This window comes from Leptodactylus fuscus, chromosome 2, assembly GCF_031893055.1.
Source record: "Leptodactylus fuscus isolate aLepFus1 chromosome 2, aLepFus1.hap2, whole genome shotgun sequence".
In the NCBI taxonomy this organism is placed as follows: Eukaryota; Metazoa; Chordata; class Amphibia; order Anura; family Leptodactylidae; genus Leptodactylus; species Leptodactylus fuscus.
In genome coordinates this window covers 264,204,191-264,230,800 of record NC_134266.1, presented here as the reverse complement: position 1 = coordinate 264,230,800, position 26,610 = coordinate 264,204,191, and the positions used below count along the sequence as shown (strand labels likewise).

The 26,610-nt window shown below is 40.3% G+C and overlaps 1 protein-coding gene across 4 annotated transcripts in view; it reads left to right on the top strand.

Annotated features, from left to right (window-relative positions):
- Positions 1-12,124: 12,124 nt before the first annotated feature.
- The window catches only part of FAT3 (FAT atypical cadherin 3), a 502,317-nt gene continuing 487,831 nt past the window's right edge, over positions 12,125-26,610 (top strand). For all 4 annotated transcript variants that reach the window (XM_075266169.1, XM_075266167.1, XM_075266168.1 and 1 more), the window contains exon 1: positions 12,125-12,352. The gene's annotated coding sequence lies outside the window, so the exon portion shown is untranslated. The remainder of the gene's footprint in view (positions 12,353-26,610) is intronic.

Below are 26,610 nucleotides of genomic sequence, written 5' to 3'. Positions count from 1 at the left end.
TGTAGCAGAGTGGAGCCTGTAATAATGGACTGGTTCAGTGATGTAGCAGAGTGGAGTCTGTAATAATGGACTGGTTCAGTGATGTAGCAGAGTGGAGTCTGTAATAATGGACTGCCTTAGTGATGTAGCAGAGTGGAGTCTGTAATAATGGGCTGGTTTAGTGATGTAGCAGAGTGGAGTATGTAATAATGGACTGGTTCAGTGATGTAGCAGAGTGGAGCCTGTAATAATGGACTGGTTCAGTGATGTAGCAGAGTGGAGTCTGTAATAATGGGCTGGTTCAGTGATGTAGCAGAGTGGAGTCTGTAATAATGGACTGGTTCAGTGATGTAGCAGAGTGGAGTCTGTAATAATGGACTGCCTTAGTGATGTAGCAGAGTGGAGTCTGTTATAATGGGCTGGTTTAGTGATGTAGCAGAGTCGAGTTGGTAATAATGGACTGGTTTAGTGATATAGCAGAGTGGAGTCTGTAATAATGGACTGGTTCAGTGATGTAGCAGAGTTGAGCCTGTAATAATGGACTGGTTCAGTGATGTAGCAGAGTGGAGTCTGTAATAATGGACTGGTTCAGTGATGTAGCAGAGTGGAGTCTGTAATAATGGACTGCCTTAGTGATGTAGCAGAGTGGAGTCTGTAATAATGGGCTGGTTTAGTGATGTAGCAGAGTGGAGTCTGTAATAATGGACTGCCTTAGTGATGTAGCAGAGTGGAGTCTGTTATAATGGGCTGGTTTAGTGATGTAGCAGAGTCGAGTTGGTAATAATGGACTGGTTTAGTGATATAGCAGAGTGGAGTCTGTAATAATGGGCTGGTTCAGTGATGTAGCAGAGTGGAGTCTGTCATAATGGACTGGTTCAGTGATGTAGCAGAGTGGAGTCCGTAAAAGTGGTTGGGTTCAGTGATATAGCAGAGTTGAGCCTGTAATAACGGACTGGTTCAGTGATGTAGCAGAGTTGAGCCTGTAATAATGGACTGGTTCAGTGATGTAGCAGAGTGGAGTCTGTAATAATGGACTGGTTCAGTGATGTAGCAGAGTGGAGTCTGTAATAATGGACTGGTTTAGTGATGTAGCAGAGTGGAGTCTGTAATAATGGACTGGTTCAGTGATGTAGCAGAGTGGAGTCTGTAATAATGGGCTGGTTTAGTGATGTAGCAGAGTGGAGTCTGTAATAATGGGCTGGTTCAGTGATATAGCAGAGTGGAGTCTGTAATAATGGACTGGTTCAGTGATGTAGCAGAGTGGAGTCTGTAATAATGGACTGGTTTAGTGATGTAGCAGAGTGGAGTCTGTAATAATGGACTGGTTCAGTGATGTAGCAGAGTGGAGTCTGTAATAATGGGCTGGTTTAGTGATGTAGCAGAGTGGAGTCTGTAATAATGGGTTGGTTCAGTGATATAGCAGAGTGGAGTCTGTAATAATGGACTGGTTCAGTGATGTAGCAGAGTGGAGTCTGTAATAATGGACTGGTTCAGTGATGTAGCAGAGTGGAGTCTGTAATAATGGACTGGTTCAGTGATGTAGCAGAGTGGAGTCTGTAATAATGGACTGGTTTAGTGATGTAGCAGAGTGGAGTCTGTAATAATGGACTGGTTCAGGGATGTAGCAGAGTGGAGTCTGTAATAATGGACTGGTTCAGTGATGTAGCAGAGTGGAGTCCGTAATAATGGGCTGGTTCAGTGATGTAGCAGAGTGGAGTCTGTCATAATGGACTGGTTCAGTGATGTAGCAGAGTGGAGTCCGTAAAAGTGGTTGGGTTCAGTGATGTAGCAGAGTGGAGCCTGTAATAATGGACTGGTTCAGTGATGTAGCAGAGTTGAGCCTGTAATAACGGACTGGTTCAGTGATGTAGCAGAGTTGAGCCTGTAATAATGGACTGGTTCAGTGATGTAGCAGAGTGGAGTCTGTAATAATGGACTGGTTCAGTGATGTAGCAGAGTGGAGTCTGTAATAATGGACTGGTTCAGTGATGTAGCAGAGTGGAGTCTGTAATAATGGACTGGTTCAGTGATGTAGCAGAGTGGAGTCTGTAATAACGGACTGGTTCAGTGATGTAGCAGAGTGGTGTCTGTAATAATGGACTGGTTCAGTGATGTAGCAGAGTGGAGTCTGTAATAATGGACTGGTTCAGTGATGTAGCAGAGTGGAGTCTGTAATAATGGACTGGTTCAGTGATGTAGCAGAGTGGAGTCTGTAATAATGGACTGGTTCAGTGATGTAGCAGAGTTGAGCCTGTAATAATGGACTGGTTCAGTGATGTAGCAGAGTGGAGTCTGTAATAATGGGCTGGTTCAGTGATGTAGCAGAGTGGAGTCTGTAATAATGGGCTGGTTCAGTGATGTAGCAGAGTGGAGTCTGTAATAATGGGCTGGTTTAGTGATGTAGCAGAGTGGAGTCTGTTATAATGGGCTGGTTTAGTGATGTAGCAGAGTGGAGTCTGTAATAATGGACTGCCTTAGTGATGTAGCAGAGTGGAGTCTGTTATAATGGGCTGGTTTAGTGATGTAGCAGAGTCGAGTTGGTAATAATGGACTGGTTTAGTGATGTAGCAGAGTGGAGTCTGTTATAATGGGCTGGTTTAGTGATGTAGCAGAGTTGAGTTGGTAATAATGGACTGGTTCAGTGATGTAGCAGAGTGGAGTCTGTAATAATGGACTGGTTCAGTGATGTAGCAGAGTGGTGTCTGTAATAATGGACTGGTTCAGTGATGTAGCAGAGTGGAGTCTGTAATAATGGACTGGTTCAGTGATGTAGCAGAGTGGAGTCTGTAATAATGGACTGGTTCAGTGATGTAGCAGAGTGGAGTCTGTAATAATGGACTGGTTCAGTGATGTAGCAGAGTTGAGCCTGTAATAATGGACTGGTTCAGTGATGTAGCAGAGTGGAGTCTGTAATAATGGGCTGGTTCAGTGATGTAGCAGAGTGGAGTCTGTAATAATGGGCTGGTTCAGTGATGTAGCAGAGTGGAGTCTGTAATAATGGGCTGGTTTAGTGATGTAGCAGAGTGGAGTCTGTAATAATGGACTGCCTTAGTGATGTAGCAGAGTGGAGTCTGTTATAATGGGCTGGTTTAGTGATGTAGCAGAGTCGAGTTGGTAATAATGGACTGGTTTAGTGATGTAGCAGAGTGGAGTCTGTTATAATGGGCTGGTTTAGTGATGTAGCAGAGTTGAGTTGGTAATAATGGACTGGTTCCACAGTGGTATAGCAGGGATAGACAGCAGTGTAACATAAGTGACCGGTGGGGTTCAGAGGATCTCTTGGTGGGCTCTGACACAATAATGGTCCAGCAGAAGACACCCCAATTTGGAGGGTACTAAGGTCTGTTTCCTAGAGGGGGAGCCCCCGACTCCTTTTATCTGGTGGGCCCAAGGAATCTCACACTATGACACTAGTACTTAAAATTCTATCCCAAAATCTTGTTATGGCCGCCCTATCTCTTACATTTACATGAAAAAGCAGCTAAACCATACCACTCTGGAAATTTGCGGATGCTTTGGCTGTGACTAGAGGATGCCGCCGTGTTGTATCAGAATAAAATAATACAATCAAAATTCTTCAAAGTTCCGTAACATTTTCCGTCGCTGTGGAGAGAATTCCTCCGTGTCCGACGGTCACCAAGATGGAAATGGGCTTTCGCTTTTACCAAATACAAAAGGTCAAGTGAAGGTGAGACATTGTTCTCAGAGGCGACTACATATTAATGGACACGGCAGCTCGCGCTTCCACTGCGAAATGTTAATTGTTCGCAGCTTTAGAACAGTTTTGTATCCAAAAAAATGGAAAGTTTTGCGCTGGGGCTGCTGTCATATGGTAATTGCAGGCCCGTCTGAGGCGGCGGAGCAATGATTGAAATATTTATAGCGGCAGGTTTAGCTGTAGGTGGATTTGTCTTTTTTGGTGTTTTTTTCTTGCCGTCGCTCCATTTCTGTCACAAATTGTCCCCGCATTTCACCAATTAAAGGGACAAATTCGGGATTCTAATGGAAACGGAGAAAATATGATAATCCGGCAATTGTGTCTAGCAAAAAAAAGCAATATGACATTACAAGTGACTTCGTCGGCGCCTCCCCACGTGCCCCACCTGCAGTGCCGTCTTAACCCACCCGCCTTTGCCTTGTGGCCGCAGTGGGCCCTTCCAACAGAAGTGCGCCCATGGCCCGCCCCCTTGCCCCCGCTGGCCCCCTTGCCTTCCTCTCCCCCTGGCTCCCCACTTTTTTCCCTACCCGCTCCAACATCCCCTTGCTATGTCCTCCTGCCCTAACCCGTGGCCCCCTTTCCACCCCACCCTGTGCCCCCTTTTCTCCCCCTTCAAAACCCCACCCACCACCATGTGGCCTGTATTTGCCCTCTCTACCCACTCCCTCTCTACCCGAACCTGCAACCCCGGCCTCACCCCACCCCGGGGTCCCCGGTGCGCTGAGGTTACAGGGATGCATGGGGCTGGCAATTACCTCTACCCCTTCACAACCCTTCAGGTCGCACGTAGGCCTCCAGCGATGCCGGCATGTGCGGCGCTCGGCTGCTGGCATGTGCGGCTCCCGGCATGAACGCCATTTTTTCCTGTGAATGTGCGGCCGGGTTGTGGGTCTATAGCTCCGCCCCCGCAGTTGCATAGTCCAATCGGAGGCCCCCGTGGTCACGTCAGTTCAGGTCCTTCAGTCCACACGGACCGTGAATTTGGTGCTCGCAATCTGCAAACTGGGCAATATACGGTGATTGTGAGGCGCCTATCTTCTTTTCCGGGTGCCATTCTAGGTATGTGCGAAATTTCAGTCACATCCGTTCGCCCGTTGCGGCGTAATAGTGGAACAAACATCCAAATACACAAATTTTCACATTTATAATATTAGTAGGATAATTCTTCTTAAAAGGATGAATTTTATATCACCCCCTTATTCGCAGTGAATATCCTGTTCATTCAGGAGTTAGAGGACCTTTCATGGCGTCGACAACTCCATCATCTGTTAATAGCCGCTGCACTACTGATTCCGGAACAGTTGGAATTTTCTGTCTAGCCCCAACCGTTCCTGAGCAATCAGTGCTGTAAGCTTTGCTGCTTCATAAGTCGTTTAGGCTCTGCTCTGTCGAGTGGGCGGTGTCACACAGGAGCAGGAAGGAGGGGCGTGATAGAGCTCCAATCAGAGATAGACAGAGTAAGAGCTCCAATCAGGGGCAGCCAGTGTCAGAGCTCAGAGTCACGCCCCCTTCCCTGCTCCTGCCTGACTCCGCCCCCTGACAGTGCAGAGCCTAAACAGCCTATCGGCACCAAAACTGACAGCGCTGATTTCTCGGGAATGGTGGGGGCTAGAGAAAAAATTCCAACTGTGTCGAAATCAGTGGAACAGCACCTATTAGAGGTGGTGTTACAGATAAAAGGTATGTCTATGCTGCTGTATAAATAGGAGCGGCTTCTGCTCTGAGCTTTCTAGAAGATGGGAGGAGTTTAGTGGTTGGTTAGTGTTGTCCAATCCGCCCGCCTGTTTCGTTTACCGAGCCTGAAGTGAAGAAAATCTCGAGATTTTCCAAAAATTTCCGTCTCTTCACAAACCTCTCTCGTAGGGAGGTCGTAGAGCGGACTTTCCGTAAGTCAAGGTAAATCCATTTTCAGCCGGTTTCTACTATTGCAACCTCCTGAATATTTCACCGCTTCCAGCCGATCCTCGCTCGGCGCATCAGGTGATTCCTAAATATCACAGTTTTTGTAGAGAGCTGAATTTTTAAGTAGAATTTTTTTCCCCCACTGGGTAAAATATGGCAGAGAATTACTGTAAATTGGAAATGTGATATTCTATTCCTGCCGAGCCAAATAGAAAACGTTGTCTGAGGATGAACATGACGGTATGAAATATATATGGCGCCAGATGGCAGCCAGTATGGACGTGTGCGCTGCACCGGTGACGCTCCGGGTGATGCGTCTATTCGGAGTCTTTACTACAGTGCTGTATATTTCCTATAGGAGTTTGGCAGCTCTGAATGAGTTCTTGTATAGATACATTGATGGTTCATATAAGTTCTATATTCATTCCATAGGAGTCCCATATGGGTAGATTATAAATTCTATATGACTTATGGACACAATATAGGTATAGTATTCCGCTGCGCTTCACGGGTCCTGTATGAGTCCATATGGGCACAGTATGAGCGCTCAAGTTCCACATATGTACAGAATGAGTTCTATACAAGTTCCATAGTGTTGTATAGGAATCCCCTATGGATACAGTATGAATTGTGTATGTATACAGCATGAGTTCTGTAAATGTCATGTATGAACCCCGTATGAGTAGAGTAAGGCTTCTGTATGTGTCTCATATGAATTCTGTATCGACACATACATATTGTTATAGGTAATAGTCTATACTGTATAAGTCCATATGTGTAAGGTACAAGTCCCACACATGTACATTGTTCATTACAAGTTCTGTATGACTTTTGTATGGGCACCAGGTCAGTCCTGTAGATGTACAGCATGAGTCTTATATGATTTCCATAGGGGCACAGTATTGTTTCTGTATACCCATATTGATATCATATGAGTTCAGTATAACTTTCATATTAGTACAGTATAAACTCTGCATGAGCCCCTTATTGATACAGTATGAACTCAGTATAACTTTTCTGTGGTTATAGTATAAATTCTGTATGGAGTCCATATGGTGTCAGGGTCTGGGGTTGCTAGGTGGGGTGGCATAGACACACAAGTCCAGATTCTTCAGTCCAAAACAAAGGTAGAGTTTTATTTTCACTCAAAAATATAGTGCAGCAACAAAAGGAAACAATACAAAAATAAATCCCTGCCCGGCCAGGCGCTAACTAACATAGAATAGGTTACCTCACCAAGAATAACACAAATCCAAAAGCCAGTTGAGTCATTCAGGACACAGCTCCAAAAATATGACCTCTCCAGCCAAGCTCTGCCCTCAGTCTGCTGCTGGAGCAACTTCTCAAGCCTCCTTGATGAGGAGACTCCAACAGCTAAGTCGCTGCCGGAACATCCCCAAAGTGTGGACTGGAGGGGGGTGGAATGACAGGTCCCACTACCAACCTACCTGTCATTCCTAAAAATCCAGCCCAGTACTGAGCATTTACCAAACTGCTCAGCAGACTTAAGTTGTATAAATGCTATATGAGTACAGTATGAGTATAAGTTTAGTATGAGTCCCTTATATTCATGAGTATGAGTTCCGGATGAGACCTGTATGGATTTGATATGGGCACAGAATGACAACAAAGGATAAAAAGATACATAACATGGAGGTCTAGAAAGCTGTATGGGATAGCACACACAGGTATTACTCCTCTATACCACATAGTACTAAAGCGAGTGTACATGAGGCCTGAGGAATATTCATAGTTTTCCTTGTACTGTACAGGTGTCAGGTATATAATACAACGCTCTAAACACAAGACTTGGTAGAATTCCCAGCGGTCACATCCGTGTACAGTAATTCTCTGCGGGTCGTAGATTTGCCTTGGGTGCATTGCTAGATGAAAGCGATGGCGGGGGTTGACCTCACCCACACACGTACACACTTCAAGAGCCACTTTAAAGTTAATGCACAATGCAGTCCTTCAGGCGAGGAAGGGTTAACAGGTCACCTGACGCCGAACGCAGCGATGAAAAATCAGAGAGCGTTTGCACAATGGAGGGACCAGTCACACATCACACAAGCCTCCTCACGCCTGAAAATGACAATACAAAGCTTTGACTTTAACTTAAAGGGATTTTTCCCTTTAATGTGTATGGTGCAGACCCCTTTAAGAAAGAGCTTCTATGCATTAATTCACTACGGGATAAAGAGCATGCTGTATACGATTACAGTCCCTTGGTGGTCGGGTCACAACTTCTATTTGGCCATGACCATGTGCGAAAAATTAAGGTCTACTGGAACAATCCCATTACTCACCAGCGTCCATATTAATAGTGCCGCCAGTGTGTGCCCATTAATAGTACCGTGGTGAAACCTGTACATACTATACGGTACAATGCATGGGTCTAGTTATGTATTAACTGTTGCATTCATTGTCATAGGGGTTCGCTTCAATGTGTCAGCGCAGTCATGTGTAATTTCTATGGTAATATCAAGTCCGCACCTTAGTCCGGGTTCTAATCCAGTTGTGGTCATCTAGTTAGCCAGTCGGGTCTACTGACCGTAACGGACGTTGCAACCTCGGAGCTTGCTGATCAAACCCTCTACATTACAATTTGGTGGGAAAAGGTTGGTGGGCCTCAATTTGATGGACAAGAAGGGATTTGTAATTTGTATTTAAGGGTGAAGACAACCTCCATATAGTTTTAGGTTATTGGTGGGGTTGAGCCGATCTTGAGATTTCAGGATCGATTTCTGATCCTTTTCCAGCCGATCCCGATTGTGAAATTTGCTCGATCACAGATCGGGATCCGATCTTTTCCAATCCCGATTGCTTAATCTTAGCCAAGGCTTCTCTACGGGAAAAGTCACTTTTAGGGTTGAGCCGATCTTGAGATTTCAAAATCTGATTTCCGATCATTTTCCAGCTCCTGAAATTTGCTCAATCGCCAATTGGGATCCGATCTTTTCCAATCCCGAGTCCCTGACTAACCATCATGCGATACACATGCATTGGGAGGCACAATGTTGTTCCTAAAAATAACCCTTTCATGCCCCCTCCCATTCAAAGCCATTTACACTATATTAGCTCCATCTGCAGCCCCAACTATCCTGTATGTCCTAGACCTGCAATCTGGAAGTGTGGACTGTGAGACAGTGTTCCATCGCTGTGTGTTGCTTTACTGCATTGCTGCACAGTCCCCCCACGCATGATACTACAGACAGTGGTAATAGTAATGTCAGTACAATGCGGTATACATGTCTAGGACACACAGGGTAGTTGTGGTTTACAATAGAGTTAGCATAATATAGGGAGCTTTGAACACAATGACATTATCTGATGGGCCCAGGCTCTAACACAATCATGCTCCAGCAGGAGACACCTCGATATGTTTTTTTTTTTTTTCCCTGGGGGTTATTGTAGAGTGGACTCCCACAATTTTCCGAAGAATTGTCAACCACTGGTGGTATCCCTTTATACTGCTATACAGTTGGATAGTAGCTGTCACAATGGCCAATTCACTGCCAACGTATGTATTCTATTTACATTCAAATCAATGGGAGCGTTTAAAAATGATGTACCCGGAAAGCTCCCCCTAGTGGTGGCTGCCTGCAGTCTTCTATAGGACATTCTTATTGCATGTCCCATTCCGGCAGCACCTCTAGGACCTCCCCTAAGCCGTTCAATCACAATGGATCCACCCACTTGTACGATTTTTGACTGTCCCAGCAAATCGGCGACAGATGACAACCCTATCTCTGCCTCCACCCGCCGACAGAGCGTCCACGTACATCAGAGCAGAGGTCATCGCCATCACTTCCGAGCGTTTCTTCTAATGTGAAGTTATATAAGACTGAGTCACAGACACAAGTAAATACCAGCAGACAAATGTGTGATGGCGGTGACATAGGTGACCTCTGTGATCGCAGGCGGCGTCATGTAGATGTAGCGGAAAATTCTTCTATAGCTATAGAAGTGACAGGACTTAAAGGGGAACACAACTTACTTATTGTGGGCTGCCCATACACATAGTAAGGGATGACCTCATATGCCCCGATGACATCACCTCCCGATGATGTCACCGCTTCAAATCTCATTTGAACTTTCTGACTCTCTCTGTTTAGACAAGGCCTCTTAACAAGCACAGCGCCCTACATTGTATAGTGGCTGGGTTTGGTATTGCAGCTTAGTTATATCCCTTTGAATGGGCCTGAGCTGTAGCATTGGCATGTGACCAATATACATAATGGCACTGCCTGTGAAGAGGACCCAAGCACTTCTAACAGCTGATCAGGAAGGGTCCCGGGTGTTGGACTTTACCCAATATTAATAGTCTATCCTAAGGATCAATCATGGTTCCCGAAACCCCTTTAAGTTACCCCTCTGTCAGTGTATGATTAAGCCAATAGTACCGACATCCTCTCGTGTAAAGTTTATGTTTGTTCAGGAAGGTGGATAAACATTGACAGAGTTATGATAGGATCTGTCAGCACCCACTTGCTGATGGTTTCCAAGTTTCACAAACCAAATAAAACTGTAAAAAAAAGTTGATGATAGATCATTTTAGTATATGTTATATGCTATATATGTTGTGCAAAGCTGTAACGATCATGACTGTAGACTGCAATTTACACTCTGACCGCTAAGCCTAATAATAGAATGCCAGTTACCATTTCTATAGGGGTTTTCTTCCGTGCAGATGGATGTGGTTAGAATGTTGAGCTGGTGAACTTTTTAAAAGTTGCAAAAATTGTTGCAATATCATGGTTGTAGGGGGGTGGAAGTGGTGGAACATCGCAGGGCAGGAATATCAGAGTTAAAGATGCAACAAATTTAGGGAATATCAAGTGAAGCCTGAGGTGGAGACGGGCCACAAGGGTGATGGCTGACATCTAGCCATGTGCTTAGAGGGGATGTCCGGTGGGGTACGACATTTCGGAAAAGGGGCAATATGGGGTTGAAAATACTAAGCAATACTCACCTCACCACTATGACCACTATGGCCCTAATTTTTTGCCCCCTCCCACAATAGATGATCCCTTTTTTAGCCACTCCAAAGTATATAGCCCCAATTGTTGCCCCCTGCCACAGTATAGGATTCAAGTACAGACAGAAAGATACATTACAAAGAAAGTCATTTCACACAATGGGACTGAGGGCCCTGCTCACAAGAGCTTACAATCTATGAGGTAGAGAGGATGACACAAGAGGTAGCAGGGGCGGCATTGCTTATACAGGGGGTCAGATAATTCTGTAATAGAGGTGACTGTCATTACACAAACATAAGACTTTATGAGCCGTCACTAGTGGTGTCCTGTAACATGTGGATGGAGCTTGGACAGATAAAGTTAGCCTGAAATGGCCTCATATCATGTGGGGTAATGTGGGAGCGGGGACAGAGGAGGGTTAGATTTTGGGGGCTCTAATTATAGTACGGAAGGGTTTACATTAGACATTGTGATCGGCCTGTCTGATAAGATGTGTCTTTAGTTTGCGTTTGAAGCTGTAGAAATTGGGAGTTAATCTGATTGTCCGGGGTAGAGCATTCCAGAGAAGTGGTGCAGCTCGGGAGAAGTCTTACGAGCGTGGGAGGTTCTGATAATAGAGGATGTAAGTGTTAGGTCATTGAGTGAGCGGAGAGCACGGGTTGGGTGGCAGACAGAGATGAGGGAGGAAATGTATGGAGGTAGTAACAATAATATATAAAAATAAATATCACAAAAAAGGTAAATAAAGTAAAAAATAACAATAACATAAAGCATAAATACTATCAACAAGATTAATAATATAAAGTAACAACAATATAAAAAATAAATAAATATTATAAAGATAATGAATACTATAAAATATAAATACCGTAAAAAACAATAAATAATATAAAATAATAATAATATAAAAAAAATAAAATAATCAATAATATAAAACAACTAACAATAATATAGAAAATGTATAAAAAAATTCAATTATATAAAATAATAATAATATTAAAAAAATCTAAAAAGGTAAAAATAATATAAATAACAACAATAAAATAAATAATATAAAATAATAATTAAAAAACAAATAAATAAAATAATCAATAATATAAAACAACTAACAATAATATAGAAAATGTATAAAAAAAATCAATGATATAAAATAACAATAATATAAAAAATAAATAATATAAAATAATAATATAAAAAAAATAAGAAAGGTCAATAATAAAAAAAAACAACTAACAATAATATAGAAAATGTATAAAAAAAAAATCAATGATATAAAATAACAATAATATAAAATATAAATAACAACAATAAAATAAATAATACAAAAATCATAAAACAAAAATAATCATCCTGCCTGCGGTATATTTTGGGATTTTATTCCTGTCTGCACAGGACCACCACCGCTACCTGAGCCCCCACCCCTGCCACCATCTTTGAAAAAAAAAATAAATAAAAGTACAAGGTGGTGCAAGTGTCAGGAGAGGAGCAGAAGGAGGAACAGAGCACAAGACAAAACCCATGCAGGCAGCAGGCAGGCGAGCAGGCAGGGTTCCCCAGTAGGCTGCGCTGTGATTAGTGGGCTGGGAATTCTCTCCTAGCAGTGAGGCAGGATAGATAGGATCAGGTTCCCAGTCCATAGGCAGCCACAGCTCAGGGCTGGATGTGTGAGCGGAGGCAGCATGCTACTCCTCTAATCCCTGGCTTTCCTATTCCAAATGGATATGATTCAGGATCCCGCAGAACCTCTGTCCGTCCTGCACCGCCTGCTGTCAGGGTTAGTGCCATTGTCATTGTCCCTTATTCTTTGTCTATTGTGTTTTCTTGCTGAGTGTTCGGAGTAGAAGTTGCCGCTACCTTTGCTCTTGTCTGAAAGTTTGTGGCTATGGGAAGTGAGGGCAGGGAGTCGAGGGGGGTCAGATCTGTATGTCATACCTATCAAGTTCAATGGGATCATGGGTGTCAGCGTAGCAGAGCCGGGTTTGTCATATGGCATGGTATGGCTTTCTATAGGATCGCTGCGTTATCCTATACATGAGCTCTGCTACCTCTGGATGGGCAGGTGCCTAGTCCCAGTGCAATCCATATACATACATCTATATATCCTAGTAGTATCCTAGTAGTATCCGTAATGGTTCTACCTAGTATATACAATGGATGCAGTATACACGGTGGGGTATAGGTGCCTGGCACCGCTCTATGATGTAATGGAAGCCCATGATTTACAGTAGACCCACATGGCTGCCCATGGAACACACATGGTTGCGTTACATGACAGATGACGGCTGCAAATCCCGGCAAACCGTGGGAATCCCATCGCTGTGCTGGAACGTGAGGTTTTACAATAGGCGGTGGTGCCGTAGGGGTTAAATCCCATTACAATGCCTGTACTGGTAATGATGTCTGTGGCGAGCGCCGGCTTTATTGTGCCTGGAGCGTTCACTGTCCAGCACAAAATGCATTTTCATTGCAAAGTCAGCGCTGCCCGCCAAGCCCGGTGTGATGGGAAAGTTTCCTCGGTCTGGTGGGTGACTGATCGCTGTCGCTGGCCGTATTACACATCAGGATTGTTCATTCACACAGGGCAGCGAGATTTAGTGAACTCACCACTTCTTCTTCTGTTCTGTCCCCCCCTGTGCCGCCTGGCTGGGCGCAAATCTGCATGCAGAGCATTGGATTCATTAGGTGTGCCCGATGGGTCATTGGCATCGTACCCAGCGGCCTCCTCCTCCCTGACACTAGGCATGGCCCATAAACTGCAGTCCTAAATAATACAGAGGTCACCTAAGGTTATCATGGATTGTATTATTATTATTATTATTATTATTATTATTATTATTATTATTATTATTATTTATTATTATTATTATTATTATTATTACTATTATTATTTTCATCATATTTTATAGATTTTTGTATACTATTTTTATTACAATTATTATTATTATTATTATTATTATTATTATTAATTTATTCTTTTTATTATATTTTATATTTATTATTTTATTAATTTTTTTTATTATTATTATTATTTTATTTTATTTTATATTTATTATTTTATTAATATTTTTATAATATATTGAATTATAATAATATATTATAATATATTATAATTATATATTAATATATTATTTTATTTATTGTACTTTTCTTATATATTATTATTATTATTATTATTATTATTATTATTATTATTATTATTATATTTTCTATATTATTATTATTATTATTATTATTATTATTATTATTATCATCATTATCATTATTATTATTATCATCATCACCCCACACTAGTATATACTCTTCCTGTATGTGCACATATACATAGCTAGCACCCAGAGGGTTCCCAAAGACAAGGACCACAACCGTCACCCACTTCATTACCACCCTTGTCTCCAATAGAATCTGGATTGTCATGACTGCTTATACTGTTACCTCTGCTCATATTGCGCTATGTATGTGTCAGTTTCCACTGCTGTTCTTGGATTATGTTCATGAATCAGGACCTTTACTGCCATGACAGCACTATCCATCTTGTGAATGCCTTATAAATCTGGATTGTTATGCCTGGTTGTACCCCTGCTTATGTTGCAATGTGTATATGTCAGTCTCTACTGCATTTCTTGAGTTATATTCATGCGTAATAGGGCCTTCACAATCAATAATGCTAGCTAGTCATGACTTTAATGCCTTGTGATCTGGATTGTTATGGCTGGCTATAAAGTTGATAATGTTGCAGAGTGTATGTGTCAGTCTCTACTGCTGTTCTTGGCTTATATTCATGGATCAGGAAGCACCTAAGATGTTTACAAACACTAATATTATCCATTATAGTGTCATCCATGGCATCTGAATCTGCATTGGTATTACTGGTTATAACTGTGCAGAAAGTGTGCTGTGTACGTGTCAGTCTCTACTGCCGTTTTTGGATTATATTCGGGAAGCACAGGATAGAACTCAGAAAACATGCTTATTATGAATAATGCTGGAATCTATGGCAGCCATGAAAGTGTTCATGTCATAAGGCTTTGTCATAAGGTCACAGAGGTTTTGAATGACGTTGTTATATCTGGTTATACCCCTAGTTATATTTCATGAATCAGAAAGCTCAGGGGACCTTCATAGAGAAACATGGGGGAGAACAGGGTTCACTGCCATATAAATGTGCACTGCTATGTAGATTGTACACCTGTTGCATTATGTGTCAGTCTCTACTGCTGTGCTCGGATTATATTCATGAATCAAGAAGCTCATTGGACCTTTATAGATTATATTAGGGGAGGATAGGGGGTGAAGGCCATAGAAATGTGCACTGCTATGTAGATTGTACACCTTTTGAGTCAGTCTCTACTGCTGCACTTGTATTATATTCAGAAGGCTGAGGATGAACAGTGCTATAGAATAAGAGAGTTTTACAGTATAAGAAACTGTGGGCCGAAAAAATAGTTTTACCATTAATGCTGAAATCTCTGACAACCATTTGCACTGTGTCAGTCTCTACTGCTGTTCAATGGTTATATTCATGAACCAGGAGGCGCAGGATGAACAGTTCTTTCATAGATAGTGAAGTGCTGCAGTACATTGAATTGTGGGGGACACGTGAGAGATAATACTACCTATGGCCTTCTTGTGACATATAAATCTACATTCCGATTTCTAGTTTACATTACACTAGGTATGTGTCAGTCTCTACTACCTGGCTTGGGTTATATTCATGAACCAGGAAGCCCAGGATGAACAGGTTATTCATAAATAGGAAAGTGCTGAAGTACATGGCATATAACTTTGCACTCTTATTTCTAGTTTGCATTACACTGTGTATGTGTCAGTCTCTACTGCCTACCTCGGATTATATTCATCAACAAGGAAGCCCAGGATGAGCAGGTTGTTCATAAATAGGAAAGTTCTGCAGTGCATGACGTATACATTTGCATCCTTATTTCTAGTTTGCAATGCACTGTATGTGTGTCAGTCTCTACTGCCCGTGTCGGATTATATTCATGAACCAGGAAGCCCAGTATAAACAGGACTTTCATAGTTAAGAAAGTGCTGCAGTGCACGACGTATAACTTTGCATTCTTATTTCTAGTTTGCATTACACTCTGTGTCAGTCTCCACTGCCTACCTTGGATTATATTCATGAACCATAGATAGGAAAGTGCTTTAGTAAATGACATATAAATGTCTATTCTTATTTCTAGTTTGCATTGCACTGTATATGTGTCTGTCTCTACTGCCTGCCTCAAATTATATTCATGAACCAGGAAGCCCAGGATGAACAAGACTTTCTTATATAGAAAGTGCTAACAGTGAATGACAGATAAATTTGCATTCTCATTTCTAGTTTGCGTTACACTCTATATATGTCAGTTTCTACTGCCTGCCTCGGATTATATTCATGAATCAGGTGCCCAGGATGAACAGGACTTTCATAGATAGGAAAGTGCAACAGTGAATGACATATAAATTTGCATTCTCATTTCTAGTTTGCCTTACACTCTATATATGTCAGTCTCCACTACCTGCCTCAGATTATATTCATGAACCAGGTGCCCAGGATGAACAGGACTTTTGTAGATAGGAAAGTGCTACAGTGAATGACATACAAATTTGCATTCTTATTTCTAGTTTGCATTGCACTGTGTATGTGTCAGTCTCTACTGCCTGCCTCGGATTGTATTCATGAACCAGAAAGCTCAGGATGAACACTATGCCTCTATAGGGAAGTGCTGTAGCACATGAAGGATACAGAGTATCACCAGATATATTGTAGTCTACGATGGGCTGTGAAGAGTTAATGCACGCAGCCTTTCCCTGTGTGCCGGAGCGCTGCTTCGGGACTTCATTTAATTCAGCGCTTCGCCTGTGTAACGCTGACAGTTGACAGAAATTCGGGAGGATTAGGAGATGACTTTGGACGCTTGCCCCATGTGCCACAATGGCCGGCAATGTTTTTGTGTCGGGCTCCAGGAGGGGTGAGATGGTTGTCTGCGGCCTAACAATGCATTGCTGTCCGCTGGAAACAGTTGCCCCTTTAATGAGGCGGGGGGGGGCACAAACTTTAGCGTGAGTCGGATCTTGTTTTCGCCCGGTGCCGGTACACGCAGACGTTACATCTCCCATTCATTGCCCGCGCTTTGATTTCCCATTGAAACGTGAGAGAACTGATCTCCTGTAGGCGCGGACCCGTCCTTATGGAATGTGGGACCGTAACCCAGCTCGCCGACACGACAATCCGCGCCAGGAATCCGTTACGTCGTCCCAGCAAAATGCACTTTGTCGTCCCCCCCCCCCCCCCCGTCATATTTAATCGTAAGCCTTTGTGCCCGTTAATCGTTTTCCCAGATACTGCCAAGAAAAACAAGTTCTCTCGCTCTTTTCACAGGCAGTTTCTACGGTTACGGGGTAATTCAGTGAATAGAATGCGAGGAGGGATCTGGTAACAGGACGACACATTCTCTGCTGGGATACGGCAGATGAACACTTGGATCTCAGCTCGGATACGACAACTTCCCTTGTGATAGTCTGGTATTGTAGGGAGAGTGATTTATATACTGCGCCCATATTATGTGGACGTGGGGTTTGGCAGAGGGCCCGCCAGTATGGGGGGGGGGGGGGGGGCATTATGGGGGTCGCCCAGTCATGAGGCAGGAGATACATTGTCAACGTCTCAGAAAAACCTCTAATGGCAGCGCCATATACTGCCCAATAATAACACCGCACAACCATTACAGAGGAGTACAGTATAGTCCCCAAATAACAGTGACCCATTAATAACACCATAAAAATGCCAGTACCCTATAGGGCTTATAGGATAACATTATAGTATATCAGTGCCCTATAGGGCTTATAGAATAACATTATAGTATATCAGTGCCCTATAGGGCTTATAGAATAACATTATAGTATATCAGTGCCCTATAGGGCTTATAGAATAACATTATAGTATATCAGTACCCTATAGGGCTTATAGAATAACATTATAGTATATCAGTGCCCTATAGGGCTTATAGAATAACATTATAGTATATCAGTGCCCTATAGGGCTTATAGAATAACATTATAGTATATCAGTGCCCTATAGGGCTTATAGAATACATTATAGTATATCAGTGCCCTATAGGGCTTATAGAATAACATTATAGTATATCAGTGCCCTATAGGGCTTATAGGATAACATTATAGTATATCAGTACCCTATAGGGCTTATAGAATAACATTATAGTATATCAGTGCCCTATAGGGCTTATAGAATAACATTATAGTATATCAGTGCCCTATAGGGCTTATAGAATAACATTATAGTATATCAGTGCCCTATAGGGCTTATAGAATAACATTATAGTATATCAGTACCCTATAGGGCTTATAGAATAACATTATAGTATATCAGTACCCTATAGGGCTTATAGAATAACATTATAGTATATCAGTGCCCTATAGGGCTTATAGAATAACATTATAGTATATCAGTGCCCTATAGGGCTTATAGAATAACATTATAGTATATCAGTGCCCTATAGGGCTTATAGAATAACATTATAGTATATCAGTACCCTATAGGGCTTATAGAATAACATTATAGTATATCAGTGCCCTATAGGGCTTATAGAATAACATTATAGTATATCAGTGCCCTATAGGGCTTATAGAATAACATTATAGTATATCAGTACCCTATAGGGCTTATAGAATAACATTATAGTATATCAGTGCCCTATAGGGCTTATAGAATAACATTATAGTATATCAGTGCCCTATAGGGCTTATAGAATAACATTATAGTATATCAGTGCCCTATAGGGCTTATAGAATAACATTATAGTATATCAGTGCCCTATAGGGCTTATAGAATAACATTATAGTATATCAGTGCCCTATAGGGCTTATAGAATAACATTATAGTATATCAGTGCCCTATAGGGCTTATAGGATAACATTATAGTATATCAGTGCCCTATAGGGCTTATAGAATAACATTATAGTATATCAGTACCCTATAGGGCTTATAGAATAACATTATAGTATATCAGTGCCCTATAGGGCTTATAGAATAACATTATAGTATATCAGTGCCCTATAGGGCTTATAGAATAACATTATAGTATATCAGTACCCTATAGGGCTTATAGAATAACATTATAGTATATCAGTGCCCTATAGGGCTTATAGAATAACATTATAGTATATCAGTGCCCTATAGGGCTTATAGAATAACATTATAGTATATCAGTGCCCTATAGGGCTTATAGAATACATTATAGTATATCAGTGCCCTATAGGGCTTATAGAATAACATTATAGTATATCAGTGCCCTATAGGGCTTATAGGATAACATTATAGTATATCAGTACCCTATAGGGCTTATAGAATAACATTATAGTATATCAGTGCCCTATAGGGCTTATAGAATAACATTATAGTATATCAGTGCCCTATAGGGCTTATAGAATAACATTATAGTATATCAGTGCCCTATAGGGCTTATAGAATAACATTATAGTATATCAGTACCCTATAGGGCTTATAGAATAACATTATAGTATATCAGTACCCTATAGGGCTTATAGAATAACATTATAGTATATCAGTGCCCTATAGGGCTTATAGAATAACATTATAGTATATCAGTGCCCTATAGGGCTTATAGAATAACATTATAGTATATCAGTGCCCTATAGGGCTTATAGAATAACATTATAGTATATCAGTACCCTATAGGGCTTATAGAATAACATTATAGTATATCAGTGCCCTATAGGGCTTATAGAATAACATTATAGTATATCAGTGCCCTATAGGGCTTATAGAATAACATTATAGTATATCAGTACCCTATAGGGCTTATAGAATAACATTATAGTATATCAGTGCCCTATAGGGCTTATAGAATAACATTATAGTATATCAGTGCCCTATAGGGCTTATAGAATAACATTATAGTATATCAGTGCCCTATAGGGCTTATAGAATAACATTATAGTATATCAGTGCCCTATAGGGCTTATAGAATAACATTATAGTATATCAGTGCCCTATAGGGCTTATAGAATAACATTATAGTATATCAGTGCCCTATAGGGCTTATAGGATAACATTATAGTATATCAGTGCCCTATAGGGCTTATAGAATAGCACCATATCAATATCAGTGCCCTATAGGGCTTATAGAATAACATTATAGTATATCAGTACCCTATAGGGCTTATAGAATAACATTATAGTATATCAGTGCCCTATAGGGCTTATAGAATAGCACCATATCAATATCAGTGCCCTATAGGGCTTATAGAATAACATTATAGTATATCAGTGCCCTATAGGGCTTATAGAATACATTATAGTATATCAGTGCCCTATAGGGCTTATAGGATAACATTATAGTATATCAGTGCCCTATAGGGCTTATAGGATAACATTATAGTATATCAGTACCCTATAGAGCTTATAGAATAACATCATAGTATATCAGTACCCTATAGGGCTTATAGGATAACATTATAGTATATCAGTACCCTATAGGGCTTATAGAATAACATTATAGTATATCAGTGCCCTATAGGGCTTATAGAATAACATTATAGTATATCAGTGCCCTATAGGGCTTATAGAATAACATTATAGTATATCAGTGCCCTATAGGGCTTATAGAATAACATTATAGTATATCAGTGTCCTATAGGGCTTATAGAATAACATTATAGTATATCAGTGCCCTATAGGGCTTATAGAATAACATTATAGTATATCAGTGCCCTATAGGGCTTATAGAATACATTATAGTATATCAGTGCCCTATAAGGCTTATAGAATAACATTATAGTATATCAGTGTCCTATAGGGCTTATAGAATAACATTATAGTATATCAGTGCCCTATAGGGCTTATAGAATAACATTATAGTATATCAGTGCCCTATAGGGCTTATAGAATAACATTATAGTATATCAGTGCCCTATAGGGCTTATAGAATACATTATAGTATATCAGTGCCCTATAGGGCTTATAGAATACATTATAGTATATCAGTGCCCTATAGGGCTTATAGAATAACATTATAGTATATCAGTGCCCTATAGGGCTTATAGAATAACATCATAGTATATCAGTGCCCTATAGGGCTTATAGAATAACATTATAGTATATCAGTACCTTATAGGGCTTATAGAATAGCATCATAGTATATCAGTGCCCTATAGGGCTTATAGAATAACATTATAGTATATCACTGCCCTATAGGGCTTATAGAATAACATTATAGTATATCAGTGTCCTATAGGGCTTATAGAATAACATTATAGTATATCAGTGCTCTATAGGGCTTATAGAATAACATTATAGTATATCAGTACCCTATAGGGCTTATAGGATAACATTATAGTATATCAGTGCCCTATAGGGCTTATAGAATAACATTATAGTATATCAGTACCCTATAGGGCTTATAGAATAACATTATAGTATATCAGTGCCCTATAGGGCTTATAGAATAACATTATAGTATATCAGTGCCCTATAGGGCTTATAGAATACATTATAGTATATCAGTGCCCTATAGGGCTTATAGAATAACATTATAGTATATCAGTGCCCTATAGGGCTTATAGAATAACATCATAGTATATCAGTGCCCTATAGGGCTTATAGAATAACATTATAGTATATCAGTACCTTATAGGGCTTATAGAATAGCATCATAGTATATCACTGCCCTATAGGGCTTATAGAATAACATTATAGTATATCACTGCCCTATAGGGCTTATAGAATAACATTATAGTATATCAGTGCCCTATAGGGCTTATAGAATAGCACCATATCAATATCAGTGCCCTATAGGGCTTATAGAATAGCATCATATCAATATCAGTGCCCTATAGGGCTTATAGAATAACATTATAGTATATCAGTGCCCTATAGAGCTTATAGAATAACATCATAGTATATCAGTGCCCTATAGGGCTTATAGAATAACATTATAGTATATCAGTGCCCTATAGGGCTTATAGAATAACATTATAGTATATCAGTGCCGTATAGAGCTTATAGAATAACATCATAGTATATCAGTGCCCTATAGGGCTTATAGAATAGCATTATAGTATATCAGTGCCCTATAGGGCTTATAGAATAGCATCATAGTATATCAGTGCCCTATAGGGCTTATAGAATACATTATAGTATATCAGTGCCCTATAGGGCTTATAGAATAACATTATAGTATATCAGTGCCCTATAGGGCTTATAGAATAACATCATAGTATATCAGTGCCCTATAGGGCTTATAGAATAACATTATAGTATATCAGTACCTTATAGGGCTTATAGAATAGCATCATAGTATATCACTGCCCTATAGGGCTTATAGAATAACATTATAGTATATCACTGCCCTATAGGGCTTATAGAATAACATTATAGTATATCAGTGCCCTATAGGGCTTATAGAATAGCACCATATCAATATCAGTGCCCTATAGGGCTTATAGAATAGCATCATATCAATATCAGTGCCCTATAGGGCTTATAGAATAACATTATAGTATATCAGTGCCCTATAGAGCTTATAGAATAACATCATAGTATATCAGTGCCCTATAGGGCTTATAGAATAACATTATAGTATATCAGTGCCCTATAGGGCTTATAGAATAACATTATAGTATATCAGTGCCGTATAGAGCTTATAGAATAACATCATAGTATATCAGTGCCCTATAGGGCTTATAGAATAGCATTATAGTATATCAGTGCCCTATAGGGCTTATAGAATAGCATCATAGTATATCAGTGCCCTATAGGGCTTATAGAATAACATTATAGTATATCACTGCCCTATAGGGCTTATAGAATAACATTATGGTATATCAGTGCCCTATAGGGCTTATAGAATAGCACCATATCAATATCAGTGCCCTATAGGGCTTATAGAATAGCATCATATCAATATCAGTGCCCTATAGGGCTTATAGAATAACATTATAGTATATCAGTGCCCTATAGAACTTATAGAATAACATCATAGTATATCAGTGCCCTATAGGGCTTATAGAATAACATTATAGTATATCAGTGCCGTATAGAGCTTATAGAATAACATCATAGTATATCAGTGCCCTATAGGGCTTATAGAATAGCATTGTAGTATATCAGTGCCCTATAGGGCTTATAGAATAACATTATAGTATATCAGTACCCTATAGGGCTTATAGAATAACATTATAGTATATCAGTGCCCTATAGGGCTTATAGAATAGCATTATAGTATATCAGTGCCCTATAGGGCTTATAGAATAACATTATAGTATATCAGTGCCCTATAGGCCTTATAGAATAACATTACAGTATATCAGTGCCCTATAGGGCTTATAGAATAGCATCATAGAAATATCAGTGCCCTATAGGGCTTATATAATAGCACCATACCAATATCAGCACCCTATAGGGCTTATAGAATACATTATAGTATATCAGTGCCCTATAGGGCTTATAGAATAACATCATAGTATATCAGTGCCCTATAGGGCTTATAGAATAAAATTATAGTATATCAGTACCCTATAGGGCTTATAGAATAACATTATAGTATATCAGTGCCCTATAGGGTTTATATAATAGCACCATATCAATATCAGTACCCTATAGGGCTTATAGAATACATTATAGTATATCAGTGCCCTATAGGGCTTATAGAATACATTATAGTATATCAGTGCCCTATAGGGCTTATAGAATACATTATAGTATATCAGTGCCCTATAGGGCTTATAGAATACATTATAGTATATCAGTGCCCTATAGGGCTTATAGAATAACATCATAGAAATATCAGTGCCCTATAGGGCTTATAGAATAACATTATAGAAATATCAGTACCCTATAGGGCTTATAGAATAGCACCATATCAATATCAGTGCCCTATAGGGCTTATAGAATAACATTATAGTATATCAGTGCCCTATAGGGCTTATAGAATAACATTATAGTATATCAGTACCTTATAGGGCTTATAGAATAGCATCATAGTATATCAGTGCCCTATAGGGCTTATAGAATAACATTATAGTATAGCACTGCCCTATAGGGCTTATAGAATAACATTATAGTATATCACTGCCCTATAGGGCTTATAGAATAACATTATAGTATATCAGTGCCCTATAGGGCTTATAGAATAGCACCATATCAATATCAGTGCCCTATAGGGCTTATAGAATAGCTTCATATCAATATCAGTGCCCTATAGGGCTTATAGAATAGCATCATATCAATATCAGTACCTTATAGGGCTTATATAATAACATCATAGAAATATCAGTAGCCTATGGGGCTTATAGAATAGCATTATAGTATATCAGTACCCTATAGGGCTTATAGAATAGCATCATATCGATATCAGTATTGTATAGGGTTTATATAATAGCACCATATCAATATCAGTGCCCTATAGGGCTTATACAATAACATCATAGAAATATTAGTACCCTATAGGGCTTATATAAAAGCATCATATCAATGTCAGTACCTTATAGGGCTTATATAATAGCAACATAAAACTATCGGTACCCTATGGGGCATAGAGAATAGCATCATAGAAATATCAGTACCCTATAGGGCTTATAGAATAATACTGTATAGATATCAGTACGCTATATAATAGTGTCATATAAATATCAGTGCCCTATAGGGCTTATATAATAAACTCAAGGAGATATCAGGGCCTTATAGGGTTTATATAATAATCATGTATAGATATCAGTGCCCTATTCTGCTCGTGTAATAACACTAAATAAATATCAATGCCCTATAGAGTTGATATAGCCACACCTTATAAATAGTAGTGCCCTATAAAGCTTCTATAAAGCTACCATATAAATATCTGACCTATAGGACTTACATAATGCCGCCATGTAAATAATAGTGCCCCATAAGGCTTATCTAATAACACTGCATAAATATTACTACCCTATAGGGCTTATATAATAGCACCATAGAAATATCAGGACCTTGGTGAAGGCGGAGGCCCTTTGTGCCCCTCCTACAATCTGGGGGGGCGGAGTCATTCTGGAACCTTACTGTAAGGCTTCTATCTTACTGAAAAGGAACAGTCCTAGGAGGAATTATCCAAATCATATCTTCAAAATTAAAAATCCAAAAATTCTTTAATTTCCTTTCCCACCTTTGTTCGGGCCCCTCGTCGGACTGTTAGAACAACGGTTACAGGCGGAGCCCATTAGACCGCTGTGACTATAATGGGTGCCCATTTTTTTAAAAAAATTTAAACTGGTGGAGGAAAAAATTCAGTTTTGTTACAAATTTTATAAAAATTTCAGGTTTGGCAAACAAATAATTTTGGGTTCACCACCCATGAATCCCTTTTATACTCTGGGGTCTCTAGAGACCCCATAATATAGCAAGTAGAGGCCCCAGAGGGATGCGGTAACATAATATACACTGATACTCACCTCCCCTGGAATCCCTTGTGGTCCTCTTAAAGGGATTCTATCATTAAAATCTCATTTTTTGTCGATCACACGTAGGAATAGCCTGTGTCTTCTTCCGTCCTGGGTTTCAATCTTCTAGGCCTAGGGCAGAGCCTGGGGTCAAACTTCTAGGCCTCGGGGCTTGGGCAGAGCCGACTGCGCATGCCCACAGGCCACAAGAAAATGGCCGCTTACACAGCTTACTATTTTCTTGTGGCCTGTGGGCATGCGCAGACGGCTCTGCCCAAGGCCCGAGGCCTAGATGTTTGACCCCCAGCTCCTGAAGAAGATGCGTTCCTGAAGAAGATGGAGGTGGCACTGGAGAGTTCTCTCGCAGGATTGGGGACGCCCCCAGTGCTGTTTGAGAGCTGGGGCCCACCCCCAGTGCTACGAGAGAACTCATTTGCATACAGAAGAAAACCGGATTATCGATTTTAAAACCCGATTTCCGATCATTTTCCGGCCGATCCCGATCGCTCAACCCTAGTGATTACAAATGTTTTTGGTTTTTTTACACCTCATTTGGGCCTCCACTTAAACCCTGGGGTCTGAGGAGCCCCCAATTTATAAATAAAAGCGTCTCACATATTTGCAAACGGAATCTTGCCAATTTTGCCCAATTTTTTTACAAAAACAAATTTTAGAAAAACATAAAAAAAAATTGCAATTTTTATTCAAAATTTAATAATTAAAAAATAACTAAATTTTAGTGGGATATTTTTACGCTTCCCTTTTTGCCGTTCCTCTCATCTTTCCCGTCTTTGAACCCGGCCTAATCCTTGTATAAATGACAGGCTGAACTCCGGCATAAATAATGCAAAAATATTTTTTTGTCTCCCTCGCCCTCCCTGAGCAGCGGGGCCGATATTATGAAGTTTATGAATATTTAGTATTTAGCTTTATTTATTATCTGTCTCTTATGTAAATTATTAATATTTGACAATTCCAATATTGAACCACCGGAGGCGCCGAAATAAATAAAAACGCTATCCCCGGGGCCCCCACCTTCCATCGGCCCTTATACTACGGGGTGTGCTTATGTGACAGAGGGGGATTTGGGCGCCCCCTTTGGTGGTGTGACCTCTACTTTTGTGCCCGCCTTTATAGGTCAGGCCAAAAATTTCATTAACCCACGCCATACTGTAATTTTTTGAATTCATCGGGGGGTTGGGGGGGGGGTCCGAATAATATTTCCGACTTCTCTCTAGGGATTTGTACAATCTCATTATTTCTCGGACTCGGCTGTCGGGGAAAAAAAAAAATAAAAAAAATTGCAAAAATTTTTTTTAAAAAAATTCTCCCTAAACCGTGGAATATGATTACATTTCCATGGTAACGTGAGATGCTACCGATTACCAGGCGGCGCTGACTTTTATTTTGAAGAGCCCAAAATGCTGAAGTGGTAAGATTGTCGCCGTCCATAAATTATACATGGGCCGGCTTTTGATGGCGAGGGATGCTGTGCGGGCCGCTCCGATTTCTTACAGGCTCGCCGGGCTGCAGATTAAACCCAGTCTGAGGAAATTCTTTGAAAATCTCCCAGACTGAGCA